Here is a 14,121-nt window from a genome sequence, read left to right as displayed (position 1 = left end):
CTTTATTCACAGCAGAAATATCAGTAAATAGGACCTGCTGCATTTCTGCTCCATGGGATTGCTGTCAGCAGCAGTCAGGATAATGGCAGTTCAGTTACAGCCATCACTGGCAGCACCAGCAACAGGCTCACAGCCCATTATCAACTGCAAATAGTCTCTTCTTTAAAGCAAAGATAGTATTTCTTTTACTTAGCTCATTTTGTTGTGGTCACTGGCACAGAACATGATACCACTAATATTTTGGGCCAGGTCGTCTGTAGTCTAGATAGGTTATGTACATACCCCATGTCCTGATGCATTTCATGGACTCCGGCACAACCCTGCTGAAGCGCCGTACTTCCAGCGCTTCAGCAGGTAGGAAGTCATACAGACTTTCACTCACTGTAGTTTTACTCTAGCAGCACAATGAGGATGAGGCAGATTTAGGGTGACAATTTGTGCATTGAAGATTATATGTTAGGATATCTTCCCCAACCAGACAGAGGGCCACATTTAGTGGAGGACATAACTGCTTAGAGTTGGTGCTACCATGTAAGTCCAAAAGCCAGAGCTAAGTGCCATGGCAGAGTGGAGGAGGAGAATTAGGTGCCTCTGAAGGATAATCCCAGAGAGACCTGTGTGCAGAAACAGGACCTCCTTGAGCTGACCACAGGGAAACCACAGGGGATCGTGTCCTGTCCTGCCCCTTGGACAGACAGTGCTGTGGACAGACAGCCTTGCATAGCAATTTTGGATAGGTTTCTGTGCAAAAACAGAGCAGACTGACTCTTGAAAACACAGCAGATGGAGGAGGAACAAGCCAGAATCCTTGCCAGGGCAATTCCTCTCCCCTCCCTTTTCTGTGCTGTGGTGACTCAAATCCACAGATCCCCTCTCCTAGGAAAACAGTGCTAATTTCAAGATGATAGACTCTGTTGAGGATTGCAACAGTTTCTCCCCTGTCTATTGAAGCTGTATTATGCTGCAGGAGAAAACCAAAAGCATCAAATTCTATAGCCACCTGGATGGGAGAGGGGAAATGTGGATTTTGGTCCTTGCTTCCTTGACAGTTTATGTATTTTGTACGAAACAGGCTTTAGGTAAAAGTCAGACAAACTCCTTTCAGCCTGTTGTATAGGCCACAGGGAGAACTGGACAAGTGGCCCAGGGATTGCCACTGACAATTCCTGCCTCCTTGCCAGTCCCACGCTCAGCTCGGGGCCACTGGAGCTGTGTTGTTGTCACAGGACACAGGGACCTCCAGGTAGTCCAAGAAAGCATCTACTAAGTTCAGCTGGATGACTCCTTAGGATAGCAATTTTGATGCTAGCATGTAGGAAGCAATCCAGGTGCCTAAGCATAGGCACATGGCACCATTTAAGACACCCAAGAATATATAAGATGTCTGTAGGTGATCTGGCAGAAAATGACAAAAGGAGACCTATATCCTTTGGAGCTGCAGCTGGAAGCCAGGGGAGATGCCCTAAGGCCTTCTAGGGCACAAGGCACCTGTGCTTATCCATGAGTCCCATCTTTAAGTCTGTTCCTGATTTATGTGCCTGAAACCTCTTCTGGATGTGGCCCCAGGAGGTTGCCAGACATGAGATTCCATCTCCAGAATGCGCATCAAATGACACAAATAAAACTTTGAGAGCTTTTTCTCACATGGCATGGTAAAAATATTCCCATTTATTCTTTTACTGTGCTCCTGAGGCAGGCTCATAAAGAGGTACGATAATTATATCAGAGTACATTTTTTGATTAGAACATCATTATTATCTCATAGAAAATGACTAAATTATATCATTTTGTTCCACAAGTTTGCAAACCTTCTTTCAACTGTCATCAAAATAATAGTTGCTGATTTTCTGCAGACACCTCTAAGATGCAGAACTAATGGCTAACATGTCTGATGCTAGCTTAGGTCTATTTTCCTACTACTGTGAAGCCTTATGGATAGATATAACTGAAGTTGATAGAATTACCTCTTTACTTGGTGAGACTTCTATTATTCATCTTGCTCTTAACATTTCTTAACATCAAAAAATAAAGATCCAGTGATATCTAACAAGTGTGGTTATGCTACTGAAAAACTTAACGTTTGTAAAACTCTAAAACAGCAGAGCATACAATACTTACACAAGTACAGTCCTTATGGCAGCTGGGTATCTGATGCCCACCGCTGACACTGACCAGCTGGTCCCCTATAGTGATGTCATTTCACAAAGTTTAAAACCATTGATTCAAAATAAGTGATGCTGGGTGGAGCTGAAAGGCATGACCGGCTTTCTCACTGGGACTTTGCTTCATTGTCATCCTGGCTGTTTATGAAGAACCTCCATCCTTGGGTTATATTACACTTCCCAGCTCCCCTCCTGGAAATCATGAACAGCACTTACACAAATATTAGGCTCATACTCAGATTATGCTCTTAACGGTTGTATGCCTGAATTTGGCACCCAATGTAAATGCTATTGTGTCTTGCACTGTTTGAACAAGAACAAGTAATGGAGCTAAAACTAAGCATAGCTATAGCAAAGACCAGATGCTTTTCAAAAGTCAGTACGGGATTCTAAATCCATCTGTAAGCACTTGCTATAAATGAGTATCCCGAGTTTTCAAATGGGTTGCTCCGACAAAAGTCGTTGGGAAGAAGCGGTGGATGAGTGGATTTGAAACTCAGGCCTGTGTTTATAGGAGGTACTTCAATCTGGATTTAGATTTCTGTTTTTGAAAGCTTGGCCAGTTGAACTTCTCTGTGAACACAGGTAACGGTATCATTATATATGCTATAAATATGTTTTGTGCAGCTCAATGACTGATGATGCAGGATGTGAAACAGGTGCTTTACTGACAGGTGATATTGTCCCTATTTTTCTATCAAAATCATATTAAAATTTAGAGGAGGTTGTTTGGTTTCTGTTGTTTGTAGAAGGCCATAAAAAGGCTTCTACCCAAATACTTTTTTTTCTCGTGGGATGGCTTTGACATTCTTTGTCTGAAAACCAGAAAATAATTTCTTTATATGGGAATTGTTCAAATACAATGCTGTTCACTAAGTCTTACTATCCTGATAAACCTCTTCTTTCCTTCTTCCCAGACCAGCTATTTCCTTCTTTGCAAATGGGATGCCTTGATTCTGGGAACGTTTTTCCTTTTTCCTAGTTTGCTCCATCCCTTCCTCCAGGGGCTATTTCTTCTTTCTGGAATGTTTCCTTGCACTGTATCTTCCCGCTATAGCTCCCCATTTGATACTATAGCTGGAAAATAATAACGACAGAATATTTAGTCAACTACTTTCTGAACTTGAAGGAAGACATTGTTTTTCTAGACGAGAGGTTTTGGCGATGCAAGTCCAGTTTACAGCACAATAGACGGTGCGTTCGGAGGTAACACAGTGAAACTTTTGGGTATAAATACTTGACATGCCAGCCCGTTCCAGCTCTTACCATTAGTCCACGGGGCTGCAGCAGCAGGATGGGCTGTGTTTCTTCCTCTCCTCATTTTTTTTATAATTAATCTCTTTCCTCCTCGCCAAATAAATCTCAGTGCCAAAGAGAACAAAGAGGGTTTTCTGGATTTCAATTCTTCATCCTTCTCCATTGCAACACAAATTATCTGGAAAAACGTGGAGATGAATTTCACCCAAAGTCTTTCACCTTCAGCCCTCCTCTCACTGTTACCAATAATAAGCTTCCTGGGAAGAACTGACTTGCTGAAACATTAGTCTCTGGCACATCAATAAAAAAACCACATGATTTTCCTCTCAAGGCACAAAGAGCGAAAGGCCATTGTAGCCCTCCTGAGGGAGGAAGAGCCAAGGGAAAGCATAAGCTATTCACGGGATGTCAAAAGTTGGCTAGGATCTACAGATGGAAGAGGACTTTCCTGGATGATTTCTGTCTCTGAATCACCTGCTCCTTGGTCTTATGCAGCTGGATCTGGAGGGAGGATGCTGCTGCCATAGCAACAAGGGTCCAATGGACATGGAGGTTCCAGAGACAACCTGTGCTGCGCTCCCTTGCCAACCGCCCCAAGCAATCCCAGCACCTACCTGCTGTCCGTGGTTGTACTGCAGAAGCACCAAGAGGTCCCAATTAAGATCCCAGACTTACTGAATGGCACGTGATGCAGAGTAAGAGCCGTGAGTTACGTACGCGCTTAGCAAACAAGAGCCCTCAGGGGAAGAGCTATTATGCATTGCTTGTGATAGTTATCCAAACTGGTGGTATGAGATGGAGGGCGCGATTCAATTCTCAACTGCGGACACCAATGTGTAGGTGTCCGAATGCTGGTGGCTATGTGTCAGTGGTGTTTGGAGAGTGATTCGGGTGACCAAATACTCTGTTTTGGGGTGAGATGAATCTTCCTACAGACTCCGCCAACTATATTGGGTAGATTTTTGTTGGCCTTAGTGAGAGCTGGGGCTCACAGCTGGGGCATCTTGACAACATTTAGGTACTTGCAATTAGGAGCTAAATCCTACTCAAAGAGTCCAATGGAGGTGGGAATTGAGTTCAAGCCCCTCCTGAGTCCCAGTTCTCACCCATTAGGTGATAACAGTCAACTTTGTGTGAGTATGTGTGTGCCTGTGTGTGTGTGCGTGTGCACAGTCATTTGCCTCTGTACCAGTGATGGCTCTTTGCAGTGAAGGCAAGCTTTGCTCTTTGGTGACACTAGCATTTTTGCTATCTACTGATGGGCAGAGCAGGCGGTGGGTGACTCCTCTGGCTTCAGGCTCCATTTCCAGCTCTCCTGTGTGACCTCCATCACGTTCCCTGAACTCACTGGGTTCTGACTTCCTGTGTGTGAAATAGGAATATTCCTGTTTCGCAGGAAAAAAGAGTTAGGTCTCTCTAGAGCTCAGAGGGAAAGCAAAGTGTAATGTTGCTCCCAGCTCTTTCTCTGCTCAGTTTTGTTGCTTGGGAGCCTGTGAAGGCTGAAGATTGCTGCTGCAGATAAGCCCTAAATGCATGAATACAGCTACAACAGCTCTTATTCCTTCTGTCTTCCGGAAAAGAGATCTGCCTACTGTGATAAAATAGCACTTGTTTCCTCAGTATATGCAGTCACAGAAATCTGAGCGTTGAAAATTTCTGCCTGTCTCCTCTTGTCACTAACCCCGGCCCCTGTCCCCCCACCCCCCGGCCACTGTTCCCAGGGCGGACTGTCTACTGCGCTCTCCTCTGAACAAGCCTCTTTTGCTCTTTGTCCATGTTAAAATAGCAGTAATCACTTCTTGACTAATGTTTAAGTTGCCTGGCCAGATTTTCTCTCCTGTCAGGTGGCTTCAAATTCTGCCAATACTGAGCTAAATCATTCAAAGGAGCATGGAAATGGTGTGGTGCACAAGAGAGCTCATTTGTTATTGCTGGAAGTGCTCGGGTATCTTTGGACACGGAAAGCAGATATTTTTAGAGAGAACATGAGAAAATAGGAGTTACAGAATCACAAAATACCTTAATGTACTTTAAGCAAAGCCCTGTATAACCCGTAGCAAGTCAGGTCTATATTTGTAAAAGAAACCTTGGGCACCTTTCAGTGGTGAATCAACTCCCAGTTGTGGTTACAAGCCCCTGTTGTGAAATTCAGCTTTGGCCAAAAAAACTCCACCAGAATTCTTAAATTCAGTTCCCTTCTTTCATGGATGGTCCATCGCATACATCATCTTACAGCTAGAGCTATATTATACAACAAAGAGGCCTTTCTGGGGCAGCTTTCTGACTACTGCATACAACTCCACACACGTGGTATGGTCATAAACCTTCAGGAACACTGAGAAAACATCTTTTAACAAACCTATTCCAAACCCATCAGTGCAAGCAAAACAAATAAGCCAGCAAACCAGAAAAACCTCCATCATAACAAGCTCTCATCTGGTTAATCAAACTCAGGCAACTGTACTTAATTTGAAGTTTCAGGCTAGCTTGTATCAGACCAGATGAAGAGCTTGCATTCCTGATGGTCTTGCACTATATTTAGATCAATCTGTTATAATATTTTGGCAAATATCAATATTGTTATTTTCCTAGTGCTGAAAAAGTTAAAAGTCAGTAGTGTTGACTGGAAGGACTCACCATGCTTTTTTTTATTATTATTCATTATAGTAACCCACAGGGGTCCCACCAGCTTTGGGACTCGGACTGCACATTGCATATGCAAAGTAGAAAACAGCGACTGCTCCGCGGAATTTAAACAGAATAAACATTTAATGAAGGGGAAAAGGTGCATAGGCACCCCTATCTGACAGCCCACAAACAGAGATCAGATACGAAATGCCTTCACAGCTACTAAATCACGAGTATGCCCTCATGCGAGATTGAACAGCAAAGTCTTACGTGCATTAAGAAAAAGCTCAGTACATATTACAATTCTTGTGGTCCTGAAATTCTTGCATATTAGATCTGCTGCACTGACAAGGGAAAACTTGGAGCCCACTGAGCTCTCGGTTGAAGTAATGTGGAAAGTTAAAGCTCAGTATAGATACAATTCATGCTGACCTTATGTTCTTGAATAGTAGATCTGCCACATTGACTAAAGGAAGCTTGGATCCTGATCAGCTGTCTACTGAAGCAAAGGGAAAAGGCTCTTTGCATTCTTTCCCAGCACCGTGAAGCCCTTCATTTGTTCCAAAGAGTCTGGAAAAGCGCCAGCTGTTTTTAAAAATATTGTCATCACGCTGGCTTCTCCCAGAAAGTGTTAAATACATGTGGAAGAAGAGACACTAAGTGGAGAGAATCTGTCTTTTCTATTCAACAGAGGACTGCTGTGCTACGAGTTGGGCTGTCTCTTGTAGCTGGCAGTAAATGGCAGCTTAAATGGCTTAATAAACAGTGCCACACGTGAAAGAACAGCACCTGCAATTGCTCGCTTTTGGAGAAAAAATTTGAAATTAATGGCCAAAAGCTCAGGTGAAAAACGTACAAAAAAAGTATGGAAAAATTTCTTGGAAATAAAAAACTGAACGTTAGGCTGTAAGTAACCTGATGCAGTGAATCAGTGAACTGTGGGAAGTGATCACTAAATTGACCTCAGCCAAAGGCAGCAAACCGTGACCCACGATTAGCAATAGTCCTGAGAACATCTTCCAGAGAGGTCTCCCCACTCTACCACCTCACAGGTGAGCACATAAAGCAACAAATGCAACGGTAAGATTAAGAAAACATCATTTTTCTATGTTTTAGGTTGAGATCAGACAGGCAGGGTTTGAGCTGGGCAGACTCCAAAAAGGATAAAGACCCTTCTCTTTCAATTACTGCTTAGATCTCTCTAACATAGAGCAAAGTACAGCCAACAAAAGTGTCCCCCTCTGTCTTCAGTACGCCTTTGCTACCCTCCTGGATATATTCAACACATTTTGTGACATGCTTTCTTAGCTGATTTGGCTACCTGCGAAGGAGACTGCAGTCCTAAATTATTCTGAGCTATTTCTTACTGTTTGCTAAGTCCAGCTGAGCACTTCCATATAGAAATCTAAGGATCCTGTGCCCCCAGACTGTAATCCAAAGAAACGCCATGGAGTGTACAGTTTAACGTACACCAGCTCTTCAGGCCTTATATGTAAACTGCTTTCAAAGGCAGAGGTTAAATGTGGAAAGCAGTGAATAATCCAGTACTTCTATTCTGCCCAGGGCAAAAGAGCACTAAAATCATCTTTATGTGCTGGGTTTCTGTTGGGGACTCTACTCAAGGCCTAAATCAAGTGTGGTAACCCTAAAAACTAGCTTTAACTGTGCTACTTGCAATCGCGAGCCTGTATGTCAAATATCTCCATCTTTGCCTCTCTTCTCTTTTCCCACTGTGAATAGGAAGGGATCAACATATACAGGCACCTACCTTTCAGTCTACTGCTTACGTCAGGGCTCCTCTGCAGAGTTACATGTATTTGCACAGTCCCAGCTGGCTTAGTCTTCTCATTATTTCCTAATTCTCTTGGAAGGCACCTGAACATGCCTGGGCCATGGCAGGCTGGCTCTGGCCATGCCACCAAGTGCAGCTTTGCAGCTCAGCAGCTGAAGCATGTGGTGGTGCACTGTGGAGAGGTTGACACTTGCAAAGAGCCCTGGTCAAATCCACACGCTTCTCTTGTAAATTGGTGCTTGCTGTGTCAGAGCGCGGGCATAGACCATTGCAGGCTTCCATTGCAGCCCTTTTGCCCTTTTGATGCAGATGGCAGATTTCCCAGCTCTGGGTCCACAGCTGGACATTTTGCGTGTTGGCTATAAACCTGGAAAGCCCTAGGAATGTAAGTTTTGCCCAGATCACCCTCACACTCTTTACGGGCAAGTATGGTAGAAACCTGGAAGCTGGAAGCCACGCTGCAGGGGCAAGTGATCCCACGCTGGTGCCTACAGAAGGGCCTGAACCAGCCTCAGCGGTGCCCTCAGTCTGGGCCCATCCATGGGACCTGGCTGTGGCCACAGATCCTCAGCCCCGGAACCTCAGCATTAAGCTGTTGCGCCTCACGTGCAAGCCTGTGTGGGTCTTACTGCTAATTTCTGAAAATGCTGCCCATGACAAGATCACATGAAAATACAGGAAACCCATATCTTGTCTGCCCATATGTACATACATCCCATATGTACAATCCCATATGTCTGCTCATATGTACAACAAACCCGCATGTACATACATCTGTGTGAACAGGGTTGCCATTCTGATGTGTTTGATGAACAGAAGGGGACATGGTGCTTCCCCAGAGGGCTGTGCTGGATGCATTCCTAACCCACCCAAATGCAAGGGAAGGTGACTTAGTTTAAACCTGTTCCCTAAGCTTTGAGTGGTATTTCATTTGGGGCAGGCTAAGGTTGTACACCAGCAGCTGCAGCTTGCTGGGCAAGTTCTGGGAACTTGCTTGTGTATCTGAACACCTCTGCACCTTCTGCTTGGACACCTTGTCCTCTCTTGTGCCGTCCAGAGTCAACCTTTGAGCACAGTGCCATCTGGTGAGACTTGAGATACTTGTGCAGCCCAAACAAAGTCACGTCTCACTCATTAAAGTAGAAGAAAACTTGGGACAGTATGATTTAAAACTTGGCCTCAAATGGCAGTGCATCCCCAGAAACATAGTTTCTGCAGGAGCAGCAACGATACGCCTAGCATTTCACCAGAAATGGACCAATCTGCTCGCTTAGGTGTCAGCCAGAGGCCTGATTGCCTATAGCTCTGAGCTGAATTATGCTCCTAACTTGGCTTTCACACAGCTGCAACTAAGCCTAAAATTGTACCTTTTGGCATCTGAAGCCCAGGATACAGAAGGTGCTGGAACAGACCTGAAAGGAGTACAAAAAAAGTTTGTTATGCCATACCAATACTGTGTCAGCTATGTAGAAAACTACTATCACCTCTTTGTGGAGGAACGTCTCAGAGTCCCCTGGGAATCCAGTGATCTCGTACAAGTAGAAAATGGCCCACAAGGAAACTTTGCTGTCGAAGAAAGCATTTTCTTTAAAAAGAGCTTCATTCACCCTTTGCAGTCTCCCCTCACCAGCTTGACGTTCACATTCCTCCTCCATGCTGTATTTTGCTCCCTCCCCCAGCATTTCCTCCACAGGTAATCCTTTCCTCCACTGACGGCCCATGCTGGTGTGGCACTTTTCCCACTGCGGATGCCGCAACCATTTCCACGGAGCTGGTCTCTGCCCCAGGAGTTTCTGCTGCGGGCCATCTCCATCCACCACTCCAGCTATGGCCATTCCTCTCAACAAACTCCTTCAGCTTTCTGTTGGTGTTCCCCACCACAGTCTACCTTTCTCTCCTTCTCTCAGATGCTTTCATCCATAACAGATTACAAAGCTCCCCTGAGGGTGATCTGACACCACTAAATCTCATTAACTTAAATTTATCTTCCTCTCTAGCCATGAGATGACGTTATGCGCTACACATGGAAACATGTGGCTGTGAGAGGTCACACGTTCTCACTCTGGCACCTGCAACACAGTCCTGCAGCAGAAAGCAACCCAAAGTTAGTGCAACTCCTGTCTGCACAGACTAGCAGGGTGGGATTCGGTCCCAGACTGTAGCTACTGAAGCGAGCTTGTCAACAGTATGAGCGTCCACCTGCAACGCAAGTGTCTAACCTCCCATCGGATTGCAGGTCTGGTCAATGTGAGAGCTGTTCAGTCACCCTGCAGTGGATACCTACTTTTGAAGAGCTGAACTGTTCTCCATCGACTGTATCAGCTGGGGGGCCTGATTCAGTGCCTAAGTATAGGCTGCTAGGGCTGCTTGAAATGCCCTTGATTACCTAGGATATCTGTACAGGGCCAGAAGATATGATCCAGAACCTGCAGGGTGTGCTTTGGTGGCTGCAGGCCAGGCAGCATACCTAGAGCATCTCAGGTAGGACTAAATGCCTACATTTTGGGAACTGAATCAAGCCATTGCTCTCCCCAGGCCATAGTGGAAGTTTGAGAGTGGATGACTATTGCAGACACCTAACTCCAGATAGCTGAATGTTGCAGTGAGCTCCATCCCAGCTCGCCATACCCAGTCATCGGTAGTCACCTAAACTTTCTGCAGTGTTTCTGCTCTGAAACCCTTTCAGCAACTTTTCTCTTTATCTTATGCCACAATTGCTTTACACTAAACATATGGTTCTTTTTTTCCCTTGAATTAAGTCTATAAATAAGAATTTTGGTCCTTGTCTTCCAAGAGTTAGTATTTTTAGTCCTATTGAACAGATACTGTGTCAAGTATGTTTTCATTGTTGTCTTCCAACTGAGTTAAATGCACTGACAAATGGCAAAAGGCATATTTTATAAGTGAGAAAATGGAAAAAAACAAATGAAAATGTACAATGTTTTATTCTGCTGTCAGTGGAATAGAAAGTTTTATTTATGGCTGTATACAGTGGGAATATTAGCTCTAATCTGGAGAAGTGCAAATTAAACTGCTGATTTAGATTATCATATTTTATGCATAGAGACTTTACAGGCTTTGATTTTTTTCTTTTTTTTTTCAACTCTATTTTAGAACTGAGAGGTTTATTCATGCTATTATACTAAATGAGGCATTTTGCTGCTAGGAGAGCTTAGCATTTTTTTCAACTCTGATAACTTTCCCTTATATTCTAGCATGAAGCACAATTAAGATAGAAATGTTCAGTAGTTTCATTATGCCCTTGTGTGAGGGCATCTTTTTTCCCACTTCCTTTTTTAGGATTCCCGAAGGATTTTATGAACTCTATACATTTGTCTAGCACACTCCATAGTGACATAAAAAGAATACATGGACCTCAACAGGAGCTTTGGTTTTATTTTTTTAATAATTCCACTCTCTGTTATTGCAAGTGGCAAGAGCATTGGAATTTCTTGGTTAATATTCAGGGCTTCTGGGCAAATTTTGCTCACATTAATTTGGGCAACTCCTTACTTTGGTGGGTAAGCAGGGGCATTGAGAACTGGGGGTTTCAAATCAGTCTATTCATTGTTTCAAGGCAAATTGTTTTTACACAAAACTGCTCACAGGCTTAGCTCCTGAATTACTGGGGGGGGGGAGAGTCTGTGATGAATGCAATTCAATAAAAATGAAAGAATGTTATTTTCATCCTGCACCTAGGGAGGAATAACCCCATGCACCAGTACAGGCTGGGGGCTGACCTGCTGGAAAGCAGCTCTGTAGAGAAGGACCTGGGAGTGCTGGTGGACAACAAGGTCACCACGAGCCAGCAGTGTGCCCTTGTGGCCAAGAAGGCCAATGGTATCCTGGGGTGCATTAGGCAGAGTGTTGCCAGCAGGTTGAGGGAGGTGATCCTGCCCCTCTCCTCAGCCTTGGGGACACCACATCTGGAGTGCTGGGTCCAATTCTCGGCTCCCCAGTACAAGAGAGACATGGCACTGCTGCAGAGAGTCCAGCAGAGGACTACAAAGATGATGAGGGGACTGGAGCGCCTCTCCTATGCAGAAAGGCTGCGAGAGCTGGGCCTGTTCAGCCTGGAGAAGAGAAGACTGAAAGAGGATGTCATCAATGTGCACAAGTATCTGAAGGGGGGGGTGTCGAGAGGATGGGGCCAGACTATTTTCAGTGGTGTCCAGCAACTGGACAAGAGGCAACGGGCACAAACTGAACCACAGGACCTTCCATCTGAACATGAGGAAAAACTTCTTTCCTGTGAGGGTGAGGGAGCACTGGAGCAGGTTGCCCAGAGAGGTTGCGGAGTCTCTTTCCCTGGAGATATTCAAAACCCACCCGGACACGATCCTGTGCAACGTGCTCTAGGTGACCCTGCTTGAGCAGAGGAGTTGGACTAGCTGATCTCCAGAGGTCCCTTCCAACCTTGGCCATTCTGTGATTCTGTGATTCGTTGCAGGAAAACTGCAGACATTCATTCCTAAGAAAGTCATTTCATTAGTAATTTTTAAAATACCAGCATTTTGGTTTCGTCTGCCTTCCTATGGAAACACGGCTTACACACCTACAGTGCCCCACCTATGTGGGGCTCACTCCAGCTATTCCTCCTAATAACTTTTGAAAGTGCTTGCTGACTTCAGTCTGAAGACTCAAAGATTAGGTTAGTACAAGCATGTCAGATGAGGCCGCCTCACTGCTGTGCCGCCTGCCACAGGGGCTAAGGACATGGGAAACATCTCCGGCTGCTTTCCCAGGATTATCTCCTAGCACCCGGGGCCTAGAGGCTCAGATCTCCTTAGCCACAGCTTGTATCTTCGTGTCTCGTAGTCTGCTTTCCCATGGAAACACGGCACATACAGTCCTGCTCTGCTTGTGCGTTGCATCTTTAAAGCAGAAACATGAAGCCTCCTAAGTAACCTGATGGAGGGAAAGCTGCAATAGGAGTGGTTTATCTCGTACTCAATGTTATTAAGTTACTTTTCCCATTAGTTAATCCAACACATTTTGTCCTTTTTCTATTTCTTAGGCCTGAGTTACATTATGATAAATTGTCCCGAGCAAGGAGAAGCATGAAGCAGACTGTCTGGTATTTTCTAATTTTCTCCCTTGGCCAAGGAAACTGCTGCAGAGAGCAGCGAATAAAGCTCACTTCCCCAAGCCAATCTTTTAGGAAGGGAGCAGAGGAACTGAAATATCCCCAGTGGCAGGCTTCACGCGGCTCTGTAATTTATTGTGACAGCCACATGAAAACATCTCCTCGGCGATGTGACTGAGAAGAAAGCGTATTGTCTGATTTTGTCTGTATCAACAGGCTAAAACATTTCACCTCCCCGTACTGAGCTCTGCAACTTTCACATCATCCCACGATGATCTGTAGCTAGACCTGGAGACTTCAACTTGCCTAGCTTATGGGTTTCAAAGGCCTTTGGGTTAGGCACACAGTGACCCACTGCATGGGCAGCACTTGGATTTGCAGCAAGTATCTTGTAAAGGCTGCCCTAAACTTTCTTTTAAGATTACCAGAATCAAGCAGTTTAGTGGCACCCCAAAATGTTCCTATTGATTAGCTGGGATCAAAGCTGGCTGCATTTATCACATGGACTCTTTGCTCCTGCTATTTTTTGCTGTGATCTCCTCGTGATGATTGAATGTTATACTTTCTGTTACCCCTTTAGGTGGTCATTAAAAGCACTGCTAGAAAGCCCGTCCTGATGATTGCTTTCCTCTGTGCTGAGCAGAGTATTGGTCAGCGCACATGTGCACTTTTTGCCTTGCACTATGGAAGAAATGGAAAAAAAAAAAAAAAACACTGAATTTCTTTCCTGTGCGCTGTTTTTATAAATGATATAAGCCTATATAAGTTTCAACATGCGAGGACAGTTTTTACAAGAAAATGTAACATTCCCTATTCCATGTAGCATTTAAGAAAACAAAGTCAGATTTTTCCAATTCGAAAGCAACAAGCAAAACACAGGAAATGGGGGCCTGTTGTTATGTGTATTTTGACTTGAGTCATCAAGCACGGAAAAGCCCTAGGGCAAAAGCACTCACCCTATATGGAGAGAACGCAAACTGAAAACAAGATAGCATTTCCACAGGGACCTTTCCCTATCTCCACACTAATCCTTAAGTAGCCATGAAAATCTGTGGTGAGTGCCATGGCTTCCAAAAAAAGCACTTTGTGCAAGAATCACAAATGTGTATTATGGGGCTGTAAAAGCTCCCACTGGTCTTAAGAAGAGCACTAACTGGAGATGATAACCTCAATACCTGTAGATCTACTGTGCTGGG

This window comes from Struthio camelus, chromosome 1, assembly GCF_040807025.1.
Source record: "Struthio camelus isolate bStrCam1 chromosome 1, bStrCam1.hap1, whole genome shotgun sequence".
NCBI classification, from domain to species: Eukaryota; Metazoa; Chordata; class Aves; order Struthioniformes; family Struthionidae; genus Struthio; species Struthio camelus.
This window is presented reverse-complemented; position numbering follows the sequence as displayed.